A 23328-nucleotide genomic window follows, 5' to 3' on the forward strand; every position below is an offset into this window, starting at 1 on the left:
CATCTTAACTCCCACCTCCTTTTTATACTACTACTATGGGAGTCTATCAAAGATGAGGAATAAGTCGGAGGACACAATCCCTTCGAAGAACAAGTTACTTACCAAACTGGTAACGTTCTTTCGATGGGATGTTCCTCTGACGTATTCCTTATCGCCCCTCCCATCCATCCCCGCAGTGAAACTTCCCTTGTAGTTGCAGCTTACGCTCCTTCAAGGTTACTAACCAAATAATGCAGAGCAAATGTGAACTCCAAAACAGAACTGAGCAACGGACATTGCGCGAGTCTATTTATATTCATGACGACGTTGGCGCTGATACAGAGGCTGTCGAGGGACACTGACTCGAGTGACGTCGGCGCGCAGCACCCTCTACTGGAAATTGTTTTTCGAGGCCAGCAAGCTGGAATGGATGATATCAAAGATGAGGAATACGTCGGAGGAACATCCCATCGAAAGAACGTTACCTGTTTGGTAAGTAACTTGTTCTTCTAGACATATAAGCACAAAAAGTCCTTTGGGCGGGCACCTGCCTGATGTCGTTTGTAATGCTCCTTCCAATTTCTAGAATGCTACTACTTTTGTAGCATGTTTTACAACCAAAAATTAGGTTATACTTTGTAAGTGAAGAAACTGGCTGGGGCCCTTTTGAAAGTCAGGCAAAATCTACTTATCTCAAAGATACTACTGACTTTTTGAATCATTTAAACACACTAACAATGATCAATGAAGGTGATCTCCTAGTTTCATTTGATGTACATAGTTTGTACACGTCTATTCCTCACCATGATGGACTAGAAGCACTGGAATGGGCATTGCTTCGCAGTAACTGTGAGGTCAACACAATCTTAATTTTAGAGTTAAGTAAAATCATATTAGTGAACAATTACTTTAGGAATAAAACACAATTTCTTCTTCAAGCAGCAGGTACGTCGATGGGCTCCTCCATGGCGCAAGCTTATGCAAACCTTTTTATGTTTTACCTGGAAAGCAAATGGATCCTAACAGAACCAAGATGGAAAACACATCTAATAACTTGGAAAAGATTTATCGATGATGTTTTTGTAGTATGGAGTGGAACCAGAGCAGACCTGTAAAGTGTTCTGATGTGTATCAATTCCAGACATGGAAGGATCAAATTTACAATGGAGGTGGGGACTCCCAAACTACACTTTATGGATGTAGAACTGGAAATTGGAGCACAGGGCATCATCGCCAACATCTACCACAAACCAACAGATGTAAAGAATTTGTTACATTGCTTAAGCCATCATCCGGAGCATCTAAGGAATAATTCACCTTACATTTAATTTTTACGTCTCAAAAGAATATCATAATCAACTTATTCATTGAGAAACGAAAACTTGCTGATGATGAAGTACAGAACTAGGGGTTATCCAGAAGACGACATAATGGAAGCTAAAGATAAAACAGAAATACTGGACAGAAAAGACCTCTTGATCACCAAGAACAAACCTAAGGAGATTCCATTTTTGTATGCTTAAGGTATTCAGCGCAGAGTCACCATATAACAAGGATAATAAAGAAGAATTGGAGAATCATTGAATTGGACCCACAATTGAAAAAACTTTTTCCTAAACCTGCCATAATTGCATATAAGAGGGGACGTAATTTTAAGGACCAACTAATTAAGGCAGAAAGACCACAGGTTGACAAACACTGAGGAAGAAAAAAAAACAGCACATTTGCATGCCTAAGTTGCGTGCCTAAGTTGTTGTAATTGAAACAACATTATGAAAGGAGGATGCATAAGGCACCCACACAATGGCAATAAGATTTTGCTACATGATACTCCTACATCTCTCCTGTAGGACGGGACCGGAGCACTTTGTAAAAAGCATCCAAAAAATGTTTTCAAAAATGTGTCCTTCCTCTCTTTCTGTGCGGGGCCCGGCACGCGGCCGTAACCCCGCCCACCTTGGCTCCGCATCGCCCATCAGTCCTTTTCTCCGCTCGTTCGGGACTGGACACACTTGCATCCTCGGGAAAATGTTCTTCCCTCTGGCTCTCTAGTGATCGTGTACTAGTCCGTCTGTCGTTCAAACTAGACTTTCCAGATTGTTCATCGTGTCACCGTCGTTTTGTGAGGGCGGATCCCCATGCTCTTTGTTTAGAGTGCTTGGGTCCGGATCACCGTTGGGACTCCAGTTTTAACTGCGACTCCCTTTCAGTCCGGGCACTTCAACGTCGGTTGGAGCGGTGGGAGGAGGTGTTCCAACAAACTCCTCCTTCACATTTTCAGGCGTTCATCGACCAGAAGAAAAAACGTCCGGTAAGTTCTTTACTTTTCAGAGCACCCCGGCCGGGGGATACCTTTCCAGGTTCCCCTCGGGCCGGCAGGAGCGTTGATCGCTCTGTCACCAGGGTTCGCCCTGAGGTGCCCGTTGGGCCTAATAATTGTACCAGAGTTTTCTCCGAGGGTCTCCGTAAGGGGCCTGTGGACACCGGAGCACTCTCAGAGGTCCCTCCTGTGGGGGCTGTTTGTAGACCCAGTTCTTCTGAATCGTGGGATACCGGAGCTCGCTCTGAGGCCTGTCGGCTTCCCTCAAAAATAAGACCAGGGTGCGCCCCGAGGCCTTGGTGGGGCTTGCTTTTACCGAACGGATGTTAGAGGCCAGCGTGATAAGGCTGTCACCGGACGTGGGTCTGAGATCCCTCTTTCAGAGGCTAAAGTTACCAACATTTCTGAGAGGCCTGACAAGGCCTTACCGGTGAAGGCAGTTTCTCACTGTTCCCGCTCTTGCGGCGACACCAGATCTGTTTAGGGGGCAAAGAAGGAAAGTTCTTCTTTTACCGGCAGTGCCGAGGTCCTTCCTGGGAAGGCTAATTTGGCGGTTGGTATGTCGCAGAAACATTCCAGGCCTCATAGTACCGGCTCTGCCGAGGTTCCTTATGTTAAGGCTAAAGTTAAGACTCCTGATCCATCGACGGGGACCCCTGCCTCACGTGCCGCAGCTCCCCTCAGGCGATGACAAAATGGCACCCGTTCGCGCCACGACCGCGGTGGCCATTTTGGGTGCTACCCCTACAACTGCGCCATCGGCCTCGGGTGTAGGACTTGGTTCCTTGGGTGAACATAGTCCCTTGTGCGTATCCTTATCAGCCACTTTACGATTGGAACGCCCGGATGCCTCTTCCGCGCAATGTTTTGTTGCCTGCGGGGTCGGCACCTTTGATTTATGTGGATACGTCGGTGGAGTGGCCTGTGTGGCACCCTTCCCCGTTACGTCCCTGGATTTGTCCCTCTTGAGAGGCCTCCTCAGGTTCCGAAACAGTTCCCGGAGCAGGCCTTTTTTGGTACATTTCAAACGTTAATGCGTACCGACCCCATGAGGGAGTATTTTAAAGGGCTTTTTAGGGAGATATGTCCGGCCGTGCCTCTGGCTCCACCCGTCGTTCCAGTGGTTCCGCCAGGGCCTCCCTTGCCTGCAGTGCCTCCCCTGGCTCTTCCGCCTTTGCCTCCATTGTCCCCTGTGGACAAGGCAGCGCCCGACACGGTTCAGCAGGATCCTGACCTGTCCGATAACACGCAGGGCGATCAGGACAACAAGGACCTGCCCCGCTTTATTAGAGCTTTTCATGACCGTGTACTGGACTTGATGTACTTTTTAGTTGTTCCTGTGCCCGAGGCACCTGCTCTGCAGGAGGGTGTGCTTTCTGGGGCGTTCACCCCGTCTCCTTCGGAGCCTACTGGCCTGTTCTTGCGGAAGGACTTTCTGGCCGAGGTCCACAGGGTCTGGAAAAAGCCACACTCTGGACTTTTTGTCAATAAGAAAATTGATGCGAGATACAGGCTACATTCTTCGGAAGAGGTGGCCCGGTCGTCTTGTCCGCCCCCCTTCTCCAAAGTGGTGGCCGCGGCCACTTTGCAATCCAGGCCTGCAGCATCCTCTTCCACGACGGCTACTCAGGTTTTGGGAAAGGAGGACAAGCTCCTTGATTCCCTTGGGAGGAGAATCTTTGCCAACTCGGCCTTGCAGCTACGGTAGGCCAACGCCGAATTGGTGTTAGCGGGAGCTAATATGCGGATGTTAACATGTCTGTCGGAGTTTGAGTTTATCCCGGTAGAGAAGCTGGAAGACTCTAAAGGGGTTTATCCGACGCTGGGGTCTTGGCCCAGGATCTCCTGGAGGCTGCGGCTCATCACATAGACACCTTGGCTCGGGGCCTTATGCTGGGGGTTGATGCCTCACGGCATTCTCAAAAGAAGTGCAGGACAAGGTGTTGGACCTTCTGTTCGATGGGAAAGAGCTCTTTCATTCTACAACAGATGTAGAGCTCACCAAGACGAAGGATAGCACTCGGACAACTAAGTCCTTGTTAAAACTCCTTTCAAAACCCAGAGACCGTTGTCGCAAAGTCGACCTTCCTCTGGCTTTAGGGGCTTCCTCAACCGAGAATCTCAGTGAGTGGATACCCCTGTGGGGAACAACCGCTGTAGGCAACCACGGACATGGTTTTTCTCCCGCTCCTCCGCCTCCTCCTCAGGTTCAGGTGGTAACGCCACCGATAAACCTACTAAATGAGGGCTCTCCGCACTAGCACGAGACCCCTGTGGGAGGACCCATTGCGTCTCATTTGGAGGTGTGGTAGGCCGTCACAGAAGACAGATGGGTCTTGTCAGTCGCTCGGGCGGGCTTCCGCTTACCACTGCCCCCTACCCCCTACCCCACCCGTCAACCCTCCTTTTCAGCTATCGGGCTTGCCCTCCCTCAAAGCCGAGGTTCAGAAACTTCTGGACCTGAGCTGTGGAACCCGTTCCTCTCGGGGAACGAGGGGAGGGCTTCTACTCCCAGCTGTTTACGGTGCCCAAACCAAACCAGGCTGGCCTGCGCACCATCCTATACCTTTCCCAGTTCAATCTTTTCCTACCCCAGGAGAAATTCAAGATGATCGCGCCCATCCAGATTCGGTCCTCCTTGCAGATGGGCGATTGGCTCAGTGTGGTGGATCTTCAGGATGCCTACATGCATATTCTGATTTGGAACCCACACAGGAGATATCTCCGTTTCTCTCTGGGAGAGGAACAGTTCCAGTTTCAAGTGCTTCCTTTTGGCCTCAGCTCAGCGCCGCGTGTCTTCACAAAGATGTCGGTGATTGCGGCCTATCTTCGTCTCCAGGGTATCCATGTGTATCCATATTTTTTCATGACTGGCTCTTACGCAGCCCTTGTCTGCTGGTAGCAGCGGGCAATCTTCAGTCTCTTTCAGCTCCTGTTCCATCTTGAGCTGTCGGTGAACTGGTGGAAATCTTCCATGACGGTCTTGCAGGAACTGATTTTCCTGCGTTTTCGCTGGAACACGATCGACTGCAGAGTGTACCTGACTGGGAACAGAATGGTGGATCTGCAGTCGGAGAGCATGTCGGCCTGGTGGTTCAAGAGGCTTCTGGTCCTCGTGTGTGCTGGCTCTTCCTCTTGCTCGTCTCAAAATGAGACGGACCCAGATGGCTCTTTTGTGGACCCGGATTCCAAGCTGATAATGATTCCGGCTTCCATGAGAGTGGACCTGAAATGGTGTCATCTCTCAGCAACCTGTCGGTGGGTGCGGGGTTTCAGGACCCAGCTCCTATGGTGACGATCACGACTGACTCCTCCCTCCTGGGGTGGGGTGCGACGTTAGATCTTCTACAGGTCTCGGACCTCTGGTCTCATCAGGACAAGCTCCTTCACATAAATCATCTGGAACTTCTGGCGATCTTCCTAGCCCTCAGGGCGTTCAGACTGATCATTGCCAACAAGGTGGTCCGCATACGCACGGACAATGTGGTGTCGATGTATTACATCAACAAGCACGGGGGAACAAAGTCCCCCCGTCCCCCGTGGACCTGTCCATCCAGATTTGGGAGTGGGCTGTGCTTCATGGTGTCTGGCTGCTTGCAGTGCACATCCCGGGCCAGCTGAATGTTACAGCGGATGTCCTCAGCCGGCGGACAGTGGTCAGCTACGAGTGGGAGTTGAAGGCGGAGGTCCTCTCAGGGACCTTCTTGCGCTGGGGCACACCAGAGGTGGATCTCTTCGCTACGGCGGTGAACAAGAAGCTTCCTCAGTATGCCTCCAGAGCCTCTTCTCTGGGGGATGATCTCGAGATTCCATGGCACAACATGAGAGCTTATACCTTCCCGCCTCTGCCTCTAGTCCATCGAGCAATTTGGAAGCTGAAGAACTCAGTGAACTGTTCCCTTCTACTCGTAGCCCCCTGGTGGCCGGCCAGGTTTTGGTTCTCAGAACAGGTTACCAGTGGCCCCCGATCTTCAAGGGGAACAGCTGATGTGGCACCCCTCCCCACAATCGCTCAGCTTGGCGGCATGGTGCCTGAGTTCAAGTCTTTAGAGCATCTTAATTTGTCTACGGATAACATGCGTATTATCCAAGCAGCCAGGAAACCCTCGACCAGATCCCAATACTGGAGTAAATGGCTCAGGTTCTGTCATTGGTGTTTGGGAAAGCAGTTGGACCCAAGGGTGGCTACGATTGACACTGTGCTGGCCTTCGTGTCCTTCCTATCAGAGTCGGGTGTTCACCTTCTGTCATGCAGAACTTACCTTTCAGCGGTCTCTTTCTACAGACCAATGTTTCTACTCCCTGAGTAACCCAGTGGTTAAGGGGCTTTTTGCAGGCTTGACACGCCTCTACCCTCCAGTTCGTGGTCCGCACCCGCCGTGGAACCTAAATGTAGCCCTGACGGCGCTGTGCCATAAGCCTTTTGAACCCATGGCCACGGTGGACCTCAAGTACCTATCCTGGAAAGTGTCCTTTCTGGTCGCCGTTACTTCAGCAAGGCGGGTGAGTGAGCTCCAGGCCTTGTCAGTGGAGCATCCATTCTTGGTCTTTCACAAGGACAAGGTAGTCCTACAGACAAACCCTGCCTTTCTACCGAAGGTGGTAACGGAATTCCTTCTGAATCAGTCGATCTCCCGGCCGGTCTTTTTTCCGAACCCTACCTCAGAGGCAGAAAGGGTTCTGCACTGTCTCGATGTCAGAAGGGCTCTTAAGTTCTACCTTGACAGGACTTCCGAGCTTAGGAGTTCTCAACTGTTTGTGACTTTCAGTAACCCTCCGGGTAAGCAGGCGTCTAAGGCGACTATTTCTCGGTGGATCACCGCGTGCATTACGGAGTCTTTCACCGTCCAAGGGATGAAACCTCCTAAGGGTATTCATGCACACCTGGTGCGGGGGCAAGGCAGCTGTGGTTGCTTTTCAGAAATATGTCCCCTGGGAGTCCATCGCTAGGGCAGCTACTTGGGCCTCCCCATCCGCTTTTTGTAAGCATTATTGTCTTGACATGAGTTCGAGAGCTGATGCTCAGTTTGGTCGGGCTGTGCTGAAGAACCTTTTTTAATAAGGGGTATCTCCATCCACCCGTAGTTCCTGGTAGGAGTGCTTGGGAATCTCCCTTGAGTATGGAGGAAAGGGGACGGGATGTAGGCATATAACCAGGTTACTCACCGTAGTGACAAACTTACTCCTAGTCCATAGTCCCCTTTCCTCCATATGCCCACCCTACCGTCCCCTCTAATAAGGTTACTCTGTTATTGCTAATGGGTCTCTGACCTGGCGATAGAAAAGGACTGATGGGCGATGCGCGGGGCAGAGCCAAGGTGGGCGGGGTTACGGCCGCGTGCCGGGCCCCGCGCAGAAAGAGAGGAAGGACACATTTTTTAAAAGAAAATGTGGATGCTTTTTTACAAAGTGCTCCGGTCCCGTCCCACAGGACGGAGAGATGTCCCATAATTATGGAGGAAAGGGGACTATGGACTAGGAGTAAGTTGGTCACTACGGTGAGTAACCTGGTTATTATGCAACATGCGATTTGAAATTGGTCATTTATGCACTTAGTTGCCCATGTGTAATTTTTTACGTCAGACAAACCAACAGGAAGGCAAAAGAACGCTGGAATGAGCACAAAAGCAACATCCGGACTAATAACGTACGCTCACCAGTAGCATGACCTTTTGCTACAAAGAAACGCAACATTGAAAGTGGTGATGTTGGAAATAGTGAAAAAATCCCCAAGAGGAGGGAATCGTGATATCTTTTGGATAGAAAGACTGAACAGCCTGACATTCAATGGGATGAACGAGGAGTATAGCTTGAGTTCTTTCTTATGAACAATCTGATCAAAGTTCTCTTTTTTACAGTATACTTTATTGTGAGTAATACATAAGTTAAATATCTAAACTATTCATGTTCCTTATAAGGTATGAACATCATGACTTGAATGAGATATATGCTACAATAGTGTCAATTGGATTTGTTCATTGTTCCCTAAAAGACATATAAGAATGGGAGCATGATTTAAACTGAATAACCATTTGGATGGACCATTATAGACCACATCTGCACACAAAGGGTCAACCAGCGTACATTACGAATGGTATGAACCAGGTCATACTAATGCTAAAATTCCACACTTAGTAGGCGCACGGATCTGATTCGATTTATAAGATCTAGGACCCATCCTTTTAAGTGACTAGAACAATTGTCCATAAGACAAATATCATACATTATCTTTCTCAGAATATGGTAAAAAATATGAAATATGAGAACCTGCAATTAGTTGCCTTAGAGAGATGAATACTATCAGAATTAACACTGGATATGATGGCCCATCAAAAAAAAATGTATATATATCTCCACTAAGATAAAGTACAGTGATCTTCATTGTTGAATTGGATGCAATTAAGGAACCTATGCTTACTCTGAGACATGTAAACTGACTACATAATGACCAATAGGAACGTACTTCCGATACATTACATCATGCAGAAGCACTTTTCGCCAAATATGCTTATGAGCATCCACTACATAATGCACAGTATATCTTGGTAGAAAGCACTAAACTCAAATCGTATTTTATAAATTGGACATTCATATTCTGTGTATACACCTTGATGAACAGATTCACATATAAATAGATGCTGACATATAAAAAGAGGCTGATTTTTAAGTCTCACGAGACTCAATTCCTTTCTTTTTTTTAGAAAAAAGAACTACAATATGAGGTCATGACGTTACGTTATGACGCCTAACAACGACGTGACGTCATCTCGCCGTCACGTGGTAACGTCACATGGACGTACCATATCCAAACTGGTAGACACATTTGGATAGAAATTTTGAGAGGAGTCCGCTACACCATCTCCAGCACCCAAAGAGGAGAATAGACACCCAGCCCACATTAATCAATCCATCAGCATTAAAACACGTACAGAGCGGGCTAGAATAGAACCGCGAAGAGCAATCTGAACACTTACAAAACACGTTAGAACAGCACATGGAGCGCCCCACACAAACCAAACCCTGCCATGCGTAGTCCTTATGCCCTCCCTGCTGAAATTGGGAGGATTAGCGAGTGCCACACTCGGTCAGATTTCTGAACTCCTGATTAACCTTCATACAACCGACTAAGATTTCTGTGATACCATATACAAAGGTAAATACTTTGTATATTTTATGATTGTGATATTTCACTGGATTTACAATGATCTCCCCCTAGTAATTAACGATAAGAACTAGACACATTGTGATAATTGATTATTTCACCACGATTTGGTTTTTTAACAAAGCTTATGCGCATTTCTGCACACACATTTTTACATAAAGCCAATTTGATTGATTTTGGGCCATTCTACAGCCCAGAACACGGGACCCAGTTGGAACAAAATAGACACTGAATCGAAGTGAAAGAAATACATATTGGAAGAGTTGGACATCCAGGTGATTAGAAGTGATTGATTAATAAATTACAGATTATCAGTACAGATGGAATGTGAAACTAAAACGCTATTATTAATTGTGCATTATAGATCTATTAAAGGCACAGAGAAGAGGGTAAACAACTCCTGAAGAAGGGTATTACCTACCCCGAAACTCATAGAGTGAAACACATAAGGATCAGCTGAACCATATATGATTTATTAACTTTTTAACATCTGTTCGGAATCTGATGTGTTTAATTTCTTAACTGAAGAGACCACTGGAAATTGAAAAATTGAAAATGAGAAATCAGATTTGATGTGCATTTTGTATTCAATGAGATTTGAACCAAAACAGTATTTAAATTCTATGGAGAACGAATTAAGCTTCATGTGAGAATATATATAACTGAAGTAAAAATATACTCTTTACGTAAATTGTTAAGTTACATTATTGAATATATTGCAATAATTGACGTATTGATGGTTCATACAATCTTTGGGTGTGCAGGGGATGGGAGAGTTCCAAAAGTTTGTGGACATCTGCTGTTACATTGGTTAGTACAACCTAGTGTCAAGGTTGTTTTTTTCTTCCCGGCACCCCACCAATTACCGTTAATTCATCTACGACTGCCTACGTATTGGTGTGCACTTGGCCCAGAAGGATAAGGCCCTTTTTGAAAGTGTCTCCCCGTTGTGGGTAAACATGAATTTAACTTTACCTGCTGTGTGCAATTCCCACCATACTTTCTTTTAGCTTCTAATATTTGATTAAGATGGTTGGGGCATCAATAGACGGCCATATAAAAGTGTTTCCTTTGCACCAATGGAGCTTTAAAAAGGAAACTCGCATGCAATGGTGCGACTCAGCCTCTGCATTTGCGCATTTGAAGTACATGATATTTTTCTGTTAAAGGTGGCCAATTCACATTTCAGCTGCTGAGATGTTTGGAAATTGCGCAAATCAGTAGTATACATGTGCCCACTACATGATTGGCAGTGATCATGTTACACAAGGCCTGAAATCAGCCCAAGTATATTGCGGGCTTCTTAACAGAGCATATGTGGAAAGGGCCTGTTTTTATCAATCTCACTTTTCCTGCAGAGAATCCCCCTTAACATTTAATGGCAAAATAAATTTTTAAAACTCAGGATTCCACCCTCTCAGATGACATTCTGTTACAGGATTCAATCCAGAATATGGGAGAGTTGCGAGTCCAGCCAATAGCACTTGGATTTTGGAACGCCCAATACTCCTAAGGTCGACTGAAAGAACATTTTCTTTGATATTCTAGGATGTCTTTGTCCCAGATAAATGCAACCATTTTCTGTTGCATTCAATTGAGATTATTCGGGACCATGACTGGCAGACTGTGAAAGACATATACAAGTTTGGGGATAAGGCTAGTTTTAACAGCAGTTATTTTGCTTATCCATGAGATTTCATACCTGCCCCTCCTATCGAGGGGTGGGGGTCAGCTTTCACAACAACTTGGGGATATTGTCGTGGAAAAAAATCTAAAAACCCATGGGAAAGTCTTAATTCCCAGGTAGTACAGAGAGGACTTCTCCTGGCAAAAGGGGACCTTTTCCAGGAGAACCTGCATCAAGAACAGACTGAGACGTTTTATCCTTTCTATTGTATCATAATTTACAGATAATTCTGAGACCTCTTCAAAATCTAATTATTCCATCAAGGCTAGAAGGGACGACACTGAAATCTTCAGCTATAGAAACATGTCATATAGGTAAAGTGCAATTTTTGGTGTACTAATTCCTCTTGTAAGCCTTGAATATTGAGAATGGACAAATGGCTGCACATGACACGTGCCCTCATTGGTCAGGATGCCAAAACTGTAGCATAAATCCCTTCAGCATTTATCAAGGATATGGGTCAGTAGGTGCTACAATCTGATCCATTGTTCACTGGTTTTAAATGCGAAAGTGAAGGTAGATTCTCCAATTGAAGGTGTCATTGAACCCATCTCTCAAAAACAATTTCAACAATTGTACCAAGGGCAACATAGTCTGAGAATTGAAAGAAAAGTAGGGTAAAGCCGCCTGGGAATGTTACTTTGTTCTGAAGGGCAGGAGACTGCAGCCACAGCCTCCTCTTCCATAATAAGCACATCCAAGGCCCTACTGTCCTCTACGATCTGGGGAGACAGCCCGATATAACTTATCTTGTGTTTATCTGCTACAAGAAAGACCCCAGCCATTAAGTGAACAAAATATTGAAAGAGAATGCCTCCATCTCATTAATGATGCAAGTCTTCTTGACTTATCGGGTGTGGTAAGTCAGAATCAGGAGACTGACAAGATGGCATTCAGAGTTGAAAGGTTCTTTATTAGAACACCCAAAACCTATTCTGTCCCCCAACCTACTCGAAATGACCCCGCAATAGAAAACTAAAAAAGTGAGTGCTGACACGACCCAGTGAAAGCCAGGGATGAGTATATTAGAAGCTCCAAAAGCTCAAGGTTTGAACCTTCGTCAAAAGAACAACAAAACAGACGCCTACTTTCCAAGTCCACAAAGCCTCAGTCGGACACCCAGTCTACTTTCCATCCAAACCAACTTGGCTTCTTAAATATAATACTAATACATGGACACTGATGATTTATCAAATGTTGTCACTTCTCCCAGAGGGGGGAGCACCTTTCCATGAGGTCAGCGAGGCGATGCCGCTACCCGATAGTCCCCCTGGGGGTGGAACAATGTGGATGGATCTCATGGGGAGTGACTACCCCAACCCCCTCTCTCCCCCCAGATCCTCCCCCTAAAAGTGGGACGAACACATGGGTAGAATTAGGCACAATATCGCCAACGTAACCTTTCCAACCCCATTGCCATCTTTTAGCCAACCATCGCTTGCTAACACTTCCATCTGCTATTGTAGCATCATGCCATTTACTGAGACGAAGAATAATACCTGGGAGGCAGGTACTGGCACAATGAGGATGCTTGTATGCAGGAAAAACACTTCCGTGAACTCAGAGGAGCGTTCCAGCCTCTCAGGAAGAAACATACCTGTATGGACTTTAATGATGTCAAGCCGTCCCCAGAGCAACCGCGTTCGTAGAAGCTGTTTGACACGGGGCTGGAGACTGGAATGGCGTCAGAGGAGGAGACTCATCTCTAGCGGGTCTGACACAAGACCCTGCACGAAGCTGGCGAGGCAGTAGCACGGCCTCCAGGTGTAGGTGGACCACACAGTCTGTAACAAATGCAGAAGCTGCAAGGAGTGAAAGGCTGCGGAGGCGCCACAGCGACCCAGAAGCAGTCTGAAAAGCGAAACAAGGACTGTGAAGACCCCAGGAGAGACCGCAGCCTGGCGAGAAGAACCCAGAAGGTATGGGGGAGAGCGGGCTGACCGGTGGGGGCATGAGCGGGTCCTGGCAAATGAATAACAGCACATGGGGAAACGGGGGCATGCACCAGTCCCCTAATTTAAAAGCAAGTACAAGTGAACTGAGCATGAGAGGAATTCCTACTAGTGTCAGTGATGGGTGTTATAGTAGTGAATTAGTGAAGCCTGATGGAAAGAAGGCCAGGGGAAGGGAGTCATTACCCCTGGTTTTGATGGACTTGAGAGCAAGAGAAGGGAGTCATTCTCCTGGTAGTTGGAAACAGCAGTAAAGTCCAGGAAGTTTTGGGGAAGGCAGTCATGCACCCAGGCTATCTGTAAGCCCATGTCTGGAAAAGGGAGTAATTTTCCTGACCCACCAAGGAGGAGTGCCAAAGTGTTTGGGACACTACTATCCGGGGGAAGGGAGTCAATCCCCTTAATAGCATGGCAAAAGTGTTGTCAGTGCATTGTTGCAGTACCTTGCGCAAGGGAGCCATTGTCTTAAAAATGTGGGTAGGTTATTATTCATAGTTGGGTATTTTCTCGGACACCCATATTTCCCATGCCTGGGACCACCAGAGGCTGAAGATTGGTCCTTCAGGCAATTTCCACGTTTATGCCAGCGTTTGGCGGGCTGCTTGAAGCAAGTGCGCTATAAGGGTTTACACTTTCTCCCCCTGACCCCCATGCTTCTTGAACCCTCCTGGTCAGTTTCTCCCAAAATAATTGAGCGGAATCGCTACCCCTGTCATTCCCCATATCCTGGATAGGATATCTATCCAGTAATACTGCGATTGTGTACAAGACCACCACATATGCTCAAGCATCTGGGTTACATATGGGAAGGTCCAAATGGAGGCACTATTAAGCACTCTGCAGGAGGTTTATTTATTTGTTTATTTATACAGCGCTTGTGCACAGGTGAAGTGCTTCAAAGCACTTCAAGGGAACAAGGGAATACAGTAATCAGTCTTAGGCCTTGAAGATTCCAAATGATCAAAACAGAGGAAGAAAACTAGAATACTAGGCCTGGTGACATTTCTCCTACTGTAAGTGCATGAAGTGTTATAGTTGCGACCAACTCCGGAGGGTGAGATGAGAAACAGTGGGGGAGCGGCCAGTGGGGGAGGACCGACTGTTAATTGGTCCTAGAACATTTAGGTAATGCATAAGTACATACAGAGGTACGGGAAAGGTGGAGGCAGGGGGGGGGGACAAAAACGAGTCTGGTTTGGTAGGGCCCTGGGTTAAGTGCAGTGAGGTTGCCCCGCTCATGGAGCGTAAGCTGAAAATGGAGGAGAGAAAGGGCCTGAGTTCCACCTGGGAGGGCCGGTCAGAGAGAAAGGTGGCGAGCCACGCCAGGGCCTGATCTGTGATGCCCAGGGTATCACAAAGATGGGTGATAAGGATGTTGTGGTTTACCGTATCGAATGTAGAAGAAAGATCGAGAAGCATGAGGACAAAGGGAGAGTTGGTGTAAAGATTTGATAGCAGGTCTACACAGGTTTTCAGAAGAGCAGTTTCCGTGCCTCTGGATGCTCTAAAGCCAGACTGATTGGTCATGGGCACCGCCCCACTAGACTTGTTTGCCACAAATCTAAACGCTTAATGCCTAGACTTTGCGTCCAGGTTTCCCCAGCCAGGCTTCAAGGGGAACGCCCTGTTGATGAACTGGTCAGGAAAATGTGCTTACGCTTTCTCCCCCTCTCTCCCGACACCACTCCTGAGCAGGATAGTGCACAAAATGCACCAGGAACAAGTAACCCTAATCATGGTTGCTCCTAAGTGGGCGAGACAGCCTTGGTTTCCACATCTGCTCATAATGGCAATGTGCGACCCTATCAAGCTCCTGCACAACATGTTGACACAGCACAAGGGGGCATCACTCCACCCATGTCCACAATCAATGAACTTGGCAACTTACCTCCTGAAGTCCTAGAGTTTGAACACTTAAACCTTCCACAAAGGTGTATGGATATCCTCAAGGAGGCACGAATACCCAACACCCAGCCACTGTAGTAAGTGGAAGAGATTTGTAATATGGTGCACCTCGCAATCACTAAACCCATTAGAATGTTCTCCAGCTAACATTCTACACTAGATGCTTCACTTACTAGACTCTGGCCTATTATTCAATTTCTTAAAGGTACATCTGTCAGCCCTATCGTCTTACACCACTTCTCAGAACAAGGTTTCCTGGTGGAAAGTCCCTGTCAACAAGGCATTCATGGAAGGGGTAAAGAGGCTATATTGTTACGCTCACCTGACTCCCACGGAGGCGCTGGCCTGGTTCGCGCTGCTGTGACCTCTTCTAAGGTGATGCGCAGGGTTCGGAAGACGGACTGGACCGGGCCCCCAAATCTGGCTTGCCTGGCTCGCAGAAGTATCCTTCTGTAGGCGAAAATAGGGGATTAACTGTCTGCGGGGTAATGCAATCGGCCTCCCACTTTCCCCTCTCACCCTCCTCGAAACCCTTCTGTGATTTCTCGTAGTGTCTCACCTTAGGGTCTGGAAGGACGAGCTCTCCATCCTGCTTCTGATGCAGGGGCGCGTTGGTATCCAATTACTTCACTGGATTTTCGGATTGGTGAGAACCAAACTTGCTTGGCTTCCAGGTAAGTTTTTTGATAAGAGGTTCCTCTTGTGTCCTAATGCATTAATGTACTAATGCTAGTGTCTTTTTCCCCATAGGGGCCGGGGTACGGAATGCCGGGGAACAGGCACCGACCCAAGATGTGAGGTGAAATCCTTGTAGAAATCAGGTAAGTCTTTAATGAGCTTTTTTTGGTAATGTCTTTTCATTCGCTCATTAACGCTGATGTCCCTTTTTCCCCTGAGGGGCCGGGGTCCGGGAATGCCAGGATGCGGCGCGGACCCGAAATGGAGAGGGAATGAATCAACAGGTAAGTCTTAACATGGAGATTTAGCTTTCCTTATTACCTTCTCTCTAGCCTTTTGTTCTGGTGTTTTTCTCCCTAGGCGCTGGGGCGTGACTGCGAATCCGGATGATCGCTGCTGAACATGGAGGCGCCCTGTAAAGGTGAGTGGAATGCGGCGCTGCAGCGATCGACACAATGAGCTTTTAAATTAAAGTCTTCCTTTTCAGGATTGTCGGCGAGATGTCTCCGGGATGCGGATTTAGCAGGTAAGGACTTTTCCTTCTTCTGTTCTCTTCTTCTCTTCCTTTGCAGGTGATCCAGGATGCTGGCAGGCGTGGCAGAAGTCAGGATGCAGGAGCAGACATGGTGAGCGTCCAGCTGCTAGATGCAGAACAGCGCGAAGCACGTGTGGCTGTCCCGGTGGGGTTTAAATAGCCTTGGAAGAAGTTCCAGGTATGTATCCTTCCTCCAATCAGGTATGTATCCTTCCCCGACCACGCTCGGATGGTAAATTAGTCCCACAGGTAAAGTAGTTCCTTTCAGGCCTCAAGGTGGCTGGGATCCTGCAACATGGTCTGCATCAGGTTTAGTGCACCCAAGCACTCCCATAATGAGCCTGGCGCCATAGGCGCCAGGACACTGTCCAAAGGGCCCCTATATGGGGTTGCTGGGTCCTTCCTTGGGGACTGGATGTCCGCTTTCGGGGACGCAGGGCTTGAACAGGCTCCCTGGGAGCGGGCATCATGACATATATCCCATAATTTCCAACCTTACCCTGGGTTGTGATCTCAATGTTGTGCTCTCCAAGCTCGTGGGGCCACCCTTGGATCCTATGCACAAGGCCATCCCAAAACATCTTACTTATAAAACTGTATTCCTGGTAGCTATGCCCCCCATAAAACGAGTCAGTGAGCTACAGGCTTTTTCGGTACAAGACCCCTTTTTTTTATCATACACAAGGACAAGGTTGTCCTCCGAAAACATCCTCGGTTTTCACCCAAATTCATTTCTAAGTTCTATGTAAACCAGTCCATAGAAGTCCCCACCTTCTTTCAGAATCCTTCAAACTCTGCAGAAAAAAGCCCCCATAGACTTGATGTGCGTAGGGCCGTCTTCTACTATGTGAACAAAACCAAACCCCTAAGGAAAACGGACCAAATCTTTGTTTCTCCAGCATAGGGTCTGGCATGGATTCACATGCTCATGAAAATTCCCCGTCAGGCTGGGAATCCTCGGTAAAGAAAAAATCAGTTTCAGTTTTGTTTCTGAACTGTCTTTCTCCTAATAACCAATCACTAGTCTCTGGGTCATACTGCCCCCAGCCAATGACTGCCCTCTACGTAAGCCCCTCCTCTGGCAGCCATCTTCAGATTTTTACCGCATGTTCAAGTGTTGGGAGTCCTCGTGCTATAGTTCTCGAGCTTTTACTGCGTTTTGCGATTTTTCAAAGAGTTTAATCTCATTTTTTCAGTCAATCGAGCCTCAAGCTCCACCGTTTATACTTCCGATCAACGGGGACCCGTTTCAGAATTTTCTACGCCCCTCAAGGGAGAAGTTTTCATCAAGTTCCGCTTCTTGGAGGATTCCAGAAGATCTTTGAGGCGTACCCCGCGTGGACATGGCCCAGGACAAAGGAAGCTCGACGCCCAGATCCAAGCTGTTCAGGAACTGCCCTGGATGCGGATTGCAGAATGTCTTCAAGGAGGACGAGCATTCTAGATGGCTCTGACTTCACGAAGACAAAACGCACGTGGAGAAGGACTGTGCGTTTTGCAAGAACATGTCGGAGCTGACCATGAGGGTTTGGTGTATCCGCCTCACCAACTGGCTGGAAGGGAAGAGCCCAGCTGGTAGGTGAGAAGAGGTCTAAGCGGGCTTCTAAGTCCTTTGAGGGTGCTCCGGCGACGGGGGCCCAACAAAAGGCAAAGGGGCGGTGGCCATCACAGACACGGATACAGCCTCTGAGGAGGAGCTGGCTGGAGTCGTGAAAATCCTGGACAAGAAGTTCGAGGAGGTCCGGTCCCACGGGAGGGATCCCGACGCGGCGGGCAAAGAGAGCGACGGTGGTGTCGACGAGGTTGCCATGGAGGCAGAGGATTCCATTCCTCAACCGTCGTGCCCGTCGCAGCCGGTACCCGGGCCACAAGACAACTCGGGAGCCATTTTAATGGCGATCCAGGCCTTAAGTACGGAGATAAGGACGAGGTTGCCCTTACGCTCAACGGACGATCCAGCGGAGCATGGCCCGTCGGGAAGCCCTCCAAGCAAGCAGAGAAGAGAATATCCCCTCCCCCGCCTTTCCAGCCTTCGCGGCCCTCAAAGCCTTCATCTCCTTCCCCTGATCCTAGGGATGACACGGAAACAGATGGCCACGACGGGGACGGATGACGAAGGTGGTGACGACGGGATGGGCCTTCCATCACCACCACCTCGGGCCTCCCCGCGCGACGAAATTGGCTCCTTCAACGCCATGATCGCCAGGGCACCCAAGCTCTTTGAGCTCTGCCCCAAAGAACAGAAGAAGGAAGGCTTCCTCTATCAACGGCATGAGGCCAAGAGGAAGACTGTCCTCTCGGTCCCGTTACTTGACAACATCTGGGACGAGGGGCTGTAGCTCCTGAAGAACCCGTCCACGGCTCTTTCTCGTAACGGTCTATCTTGGCAGAAGTACCGGGTCCCGGATTTCGCCCCTTTGTGCCTTAGGGCGCAGCCGACCCCGGACTCTGTTGTCTCGGCGGCGGCCAAGAAGGCGGCAGCGGGGGCGACCGCTTCAACTTCAACCTCCCCGCCGTACGGCGAGGGGAAGAAACTGGATGCCATGGGACGACTGGTCATCTCGTCGGCGGCGATGGCGATTTAAAGCGGCCAACGCCCTAGCGATTGTGGCCCGCTGCGATGGGGAGCTTTGGTTTAAGATCGCTCCTCTGCTGGACTTCCTCCCGACGACAAGAGGGCGGAGGCCCTGGAGATCCTTCGGGAAGGCGAGGTGGCCTCGGACCACGCCATAACAGTGGCCACTGATATTGCTGACACTGGTTTTCGCCACTTGGGCAACAGTGTTTGTCTTCGACGGTGTGTTGGCTCAAGGCGACCGATTTCCGCCAGGACGTGCAAACCAGAGTTTTGGACAGGACATGCCCTTCGACGGGAACAACCTGGAAAGTGGACGAGTCGCTGCAGGCCTTCAAGGCCAACACAGAGACTGCTTGGGCCTTGGAAGTTTTGCAGCAACGACGGCCACCCGTTCGGAACTCCGGAGGCAAGCAAGGTGCCTCAAAAGGATTTGGCGGTGGCTCCACGACGTACCGCCAGGTGGCCCGTTCCTCGTCGCAGGAGGCCTACAGAGGACGCGGCAAGTCAGGAGGACTTTGTCGCCACCAAGGCAGCAAGGCCGCTGCCAAGCAGGACTGAACCTGCCGTAGCGTCGGGCCCCCACCTGCGCACCCCGGTAGGAGGCCGGCTGGCGAAGTTAGTCAGTGTGTGGGAGTCCATCTCCACCGACCGATGGGTGCTGGATGCCCTGGCCCGCGGACACACTCTCGGGTTCCTAAAAAAAAAAGTGCCCCCGCATTCCACCCATGGCCAGGAGGGAAAACCACGTCCCTCAACTGCTGCTGGAAGTAAGGGCGATGCTGAAGAAAGGAGCCATCAAGCTCGTCCCAAAGAGGCTCCGGGGCTCCAGAGTGTACTCACGATACTTCCTCGTAAGAAAGAAGACCGGCGGTTGGCGACCCATCCTGGACCTGTGTCGTTTAAACAAGTACATCAAGGCCCAGAAGTTCTGGATGGTCACCCTCCATCATGTGCTGGGGAAGCTGGAGGAAGGCGACTTCCTATTGTTGCTGGACTTGGAGGATACCTACTTTCACATCCCTATTCTAAAAGGACATCGAAAGTTTCTCAGATTCGTAGTCCAAGGGCCGCACTACCAGTTCAAGGCCCTTCCTTTCAGATTGAAGTCAGCACCCAGGGTATTCACCAAGTGCCTAGCACCAGTGGCGGCGCGGCTGCGCCTGCAAGGGATCCACGTCTACCCCTACCTGGACGATTGGCTCATCCGAACAAAGACGAGAGAACTCGCCGTTGGGCACACAGCGAAGACCGTCCAACTGCTCACGGATCTGGGATTTTCCATCAACTTCTCGAAATCCCACCTGGTTCCGTCGCAGGTCGCACTGTTTGTGGGAGCCAAGCTCGACACAGTGGCGTCATCCTCATCACGATCCGGGGTCGCTGGACTTGCAGGCCTGGCTCCTGCAGCACTAGAGTTTGGAGGGTACGATATCCCGGCGGACTGCAAGGATGTGCTTGCAAAGGCCAGGGCGTCCTCAACTCTCAAGTGCTATGGACACAAATGGAAGAGGTCTTCTGTCTGGTGCCGGGCACAGATGGAACCCTCTGCGGATTACGGCCCCTCAAGTGCTGCCATACTTATTGTCACCGGCCAAGGTGGGGCTGGCCCAAGCCTCCATCAAGATCCATCTGGCGGTTATCTCCCACTATACCAGAACTCCTGGGTGCTCATCCCTGTGGTCCCAACGCCTGGTGAAGGAGTTCATGAAGGGACTGTTCCGATCGTTCCCGCCGGTGTAGGCTCCGGCCCCGGCGTGGGAGCTCAACGTGGTTCTGACCAAGCTCATGGGGCCGCCATTTGAGCCTCTGCATTCGGCGCCGTTGAAGTTCCTGTCGTGGAAAACAGCGTTTCTTGTGGCCATCACCTCTGCATGATGAGTGGGAGAGATCCAGGCCCTCTCCTGCAAGCCTCCATACCTGACTTTCCATGAGACGAGGGTGGTGCTGAGGACGTACCCCTCCTTCATGCCCAAGGTGCCGTCAGACTTCTGTCTCAACGAGCCCTTGGCGTTACCTGCTTTCTTCCCATCGCCTTTGTCGCCGGCCGAAAGGACTTTGCACTCGCTGGATGTAGCTAGAGCACTGAAGTTCTACGTGGACCGCACAAAGAGTTTTCGAAAGACATCACAGCCGTTTGTGAACTTTGGATCTGTGAACCAAGGGAAGGCCCTCTCGAAGGCTTCCATTGCCAGGTGGCTCTCCGGCTGCATCATACATTGTCACCGGTTGGCAAACCGACCCTTGCCCGGCTGTCCGAGAGCCCATTCGACCAGAGCGATTGATGCTACCACAGCGTTTCTATCTGGTGTGCCCCTGCTGGACATCTGCAGGGCTGCTACGTGGAGGTCGATGCACACCTTCACGAGATTCTACTGTGTTGACCGGGATTCCAGGGAGGAGTCCAGAATCGGCCAGGCAGTGCTGCGCAACCTGTTCGCCTGAAGGTGGGCCTGGTGAGGAGGTAAGAAATGCTTACGTTGAGTTTATGAAATGCTTAATGTTGAGCCTTGCCACCTCCCGTGGTTGTGCATGTGTGTACTGCTATGTATTGTATTTATGCACACAGAGGGGAGTCCCCCAGATGAACCATTTTGAAACAAATTTAATGACCTAGCTCCAATTTAGACTAGGTCACATTCCGTGAGTTGTATGCATCACCTCACAAAATGAAAATTACACAGAGTACCAAATCTTTCATTTAATAAAAAATGTTTTCATAGTTTTATTACGTAGGCCATAGGTCCTACGTGCACCAATCATAAAAAACACCACACAAAGACATGTATCAATGTAGAAAATATATACAATGCATCTATTAGCAATTTCATGATATAGTCATAAAAACACAGATGACGCCGCCAGGGTTTTGTATCACAGAGCTAGGTGGGCACATATTCTAACTTCCTGTCCCTATCTGGCTAACAAGTCACAGATATGCTCTGTATGGCAGTGTCACCCAATAACAATGCTAAAACTAATTAGACATGGCACATAAAATTACGTCTGACCAAAACACACACATCCCAGGTCTGTATTGTATTTATGAGCATATGTGAATCCATGCCAGACCCCATGCCGGAGAAGGAACAAGTTACTTACCTGTAACTGTTGTTCTCCAGCATGGGTCTGGCATGGATTTACATGCGAACCCTCCCTCCTACCCCTCTGCGGCTCTTCACTTGGTCCTACTGCCACTTTACGTGCTACCAAATCTGAAGATGGCTGCCAGAGGATGGGCTTAGGTAGAGGGTAGCCATTGGCTGGGGGCAGTATGACCCAGAGACCAGTGATTGGTTATTAGGAGAAAGACAGTTCAGAAAAGAAACTGAAACTGATATTTTCAGTTTTGTTTCCCAGCCGAGGATTCGCAGCCTGACGGGGAATATTCATGAGCATGTGAATCCATGCCAGACCCATGCTGGAGAACAGTTAAGGGTAAGTAACTTGTTCCTTCCATAGCACCTACTAGAGAAGGCAATTGCATATCAAAGTGCGCCATCTCCAGATGGATGGATGGATGGATGGATGGTCAGATGCATACAACTCTGCTATTCCCCATCGAAGAAGGTTCTACCTTTTACACCAAGGGCACACTCTATCAGAGGTACAGGGGCTACCTAAGCTTTCATTGCAAACGTCCCTCTAGTCGCCATATGCAAAGCTGCTACATGGAGTTCCATCCATACATTCACACAACATCACTGCATTAACCCACATTCTAAAGCAGATTCACAGGTGAGACAAGCAGTCCAAAAACATCTCATTACCTCTGTACCTTCTAATTTCCCACCTCCTTCTCCAGATACTGCTCGCTGATCTACGCAGAGCATGTGATCTAAGAAGATCCACAAGCTCCAGAAGGGATGCATTACTCACCGTAATCGTATTTCTGGTTCTTGCATCTGCTTAAATTCACATGCACCCACCCTTTCTCCCCTACTGGAGTAGAAGACGCATCAATGTTTTCTGGGGTTTGTTTCTGCTTTACAACATCTGTACTCATGCTATACTTCATGCAACCTCATGGCAGAAACGAACCATCTGAGGGACCTCGACGCGTGAAGGGCCATGGGTACAGTACACGGTACACTAGGGATAGCATTACTAATCACGCCCTGTTGATGTCCATTTTCGAGTTTCGAAAACAAATCTTGTAATACGCGCATTCCACTATATGTACTATGCAGAGCATGTGAATCTAAGCAGATACAAGCACCAGAAATACAATTACGTAGAGTAATGTATCCCATGTGTATATATATATATGTATATGTATATATATATATATATATATATATATATATATATATATATATAGTGGACATTCTTATGTGCTAATAGTTTTAACAGTACCTTGAAACCACACTTCACCTTAGGAGAGCGGTCTTGGCTGCTTAGGCATTCTATCATTTGGAGAGTCATAACTTCAAGGAAACGCTCTATAAACAATATAGGCGTCTATATAGCTGGGCCCTAGTAATCCCAAGACATCTCTCCCTAACATAGACATCACATCCTACCAACTCATAATC

At 48.7% G+C, this 23328-nt stretch overlaps 1 protein-coding gene across 4 annotated transcripts in view; it reads left to right on the forward strand.

Annotated features, from left to right (window-relative positions):
• The window catches only part of MTFR1 (mitochondrial fission regulator 1), a 558490-nt gene that overhangs the window by 416314 nt on the left and 118848 nt on the right, over positions 1–23328 (forward strand). The window lies entirely within an intron of this gene.

This window comes from Ambystoma mexicanum, chromosome 5q (assembly GCF_040938575.1).
Source record: "Ambystoma mexicanum isolate Mex_15411 chromosome 5q, UKY_AmexF1_1, whole genome shotgun sequence".
NCBI classification, from domain to species: Eukaryota; Metazoa; Chordata; class Amphibia; order Caudata; family Ambystomatidae; genus Ambystoma; species Ambystoma mexicanum.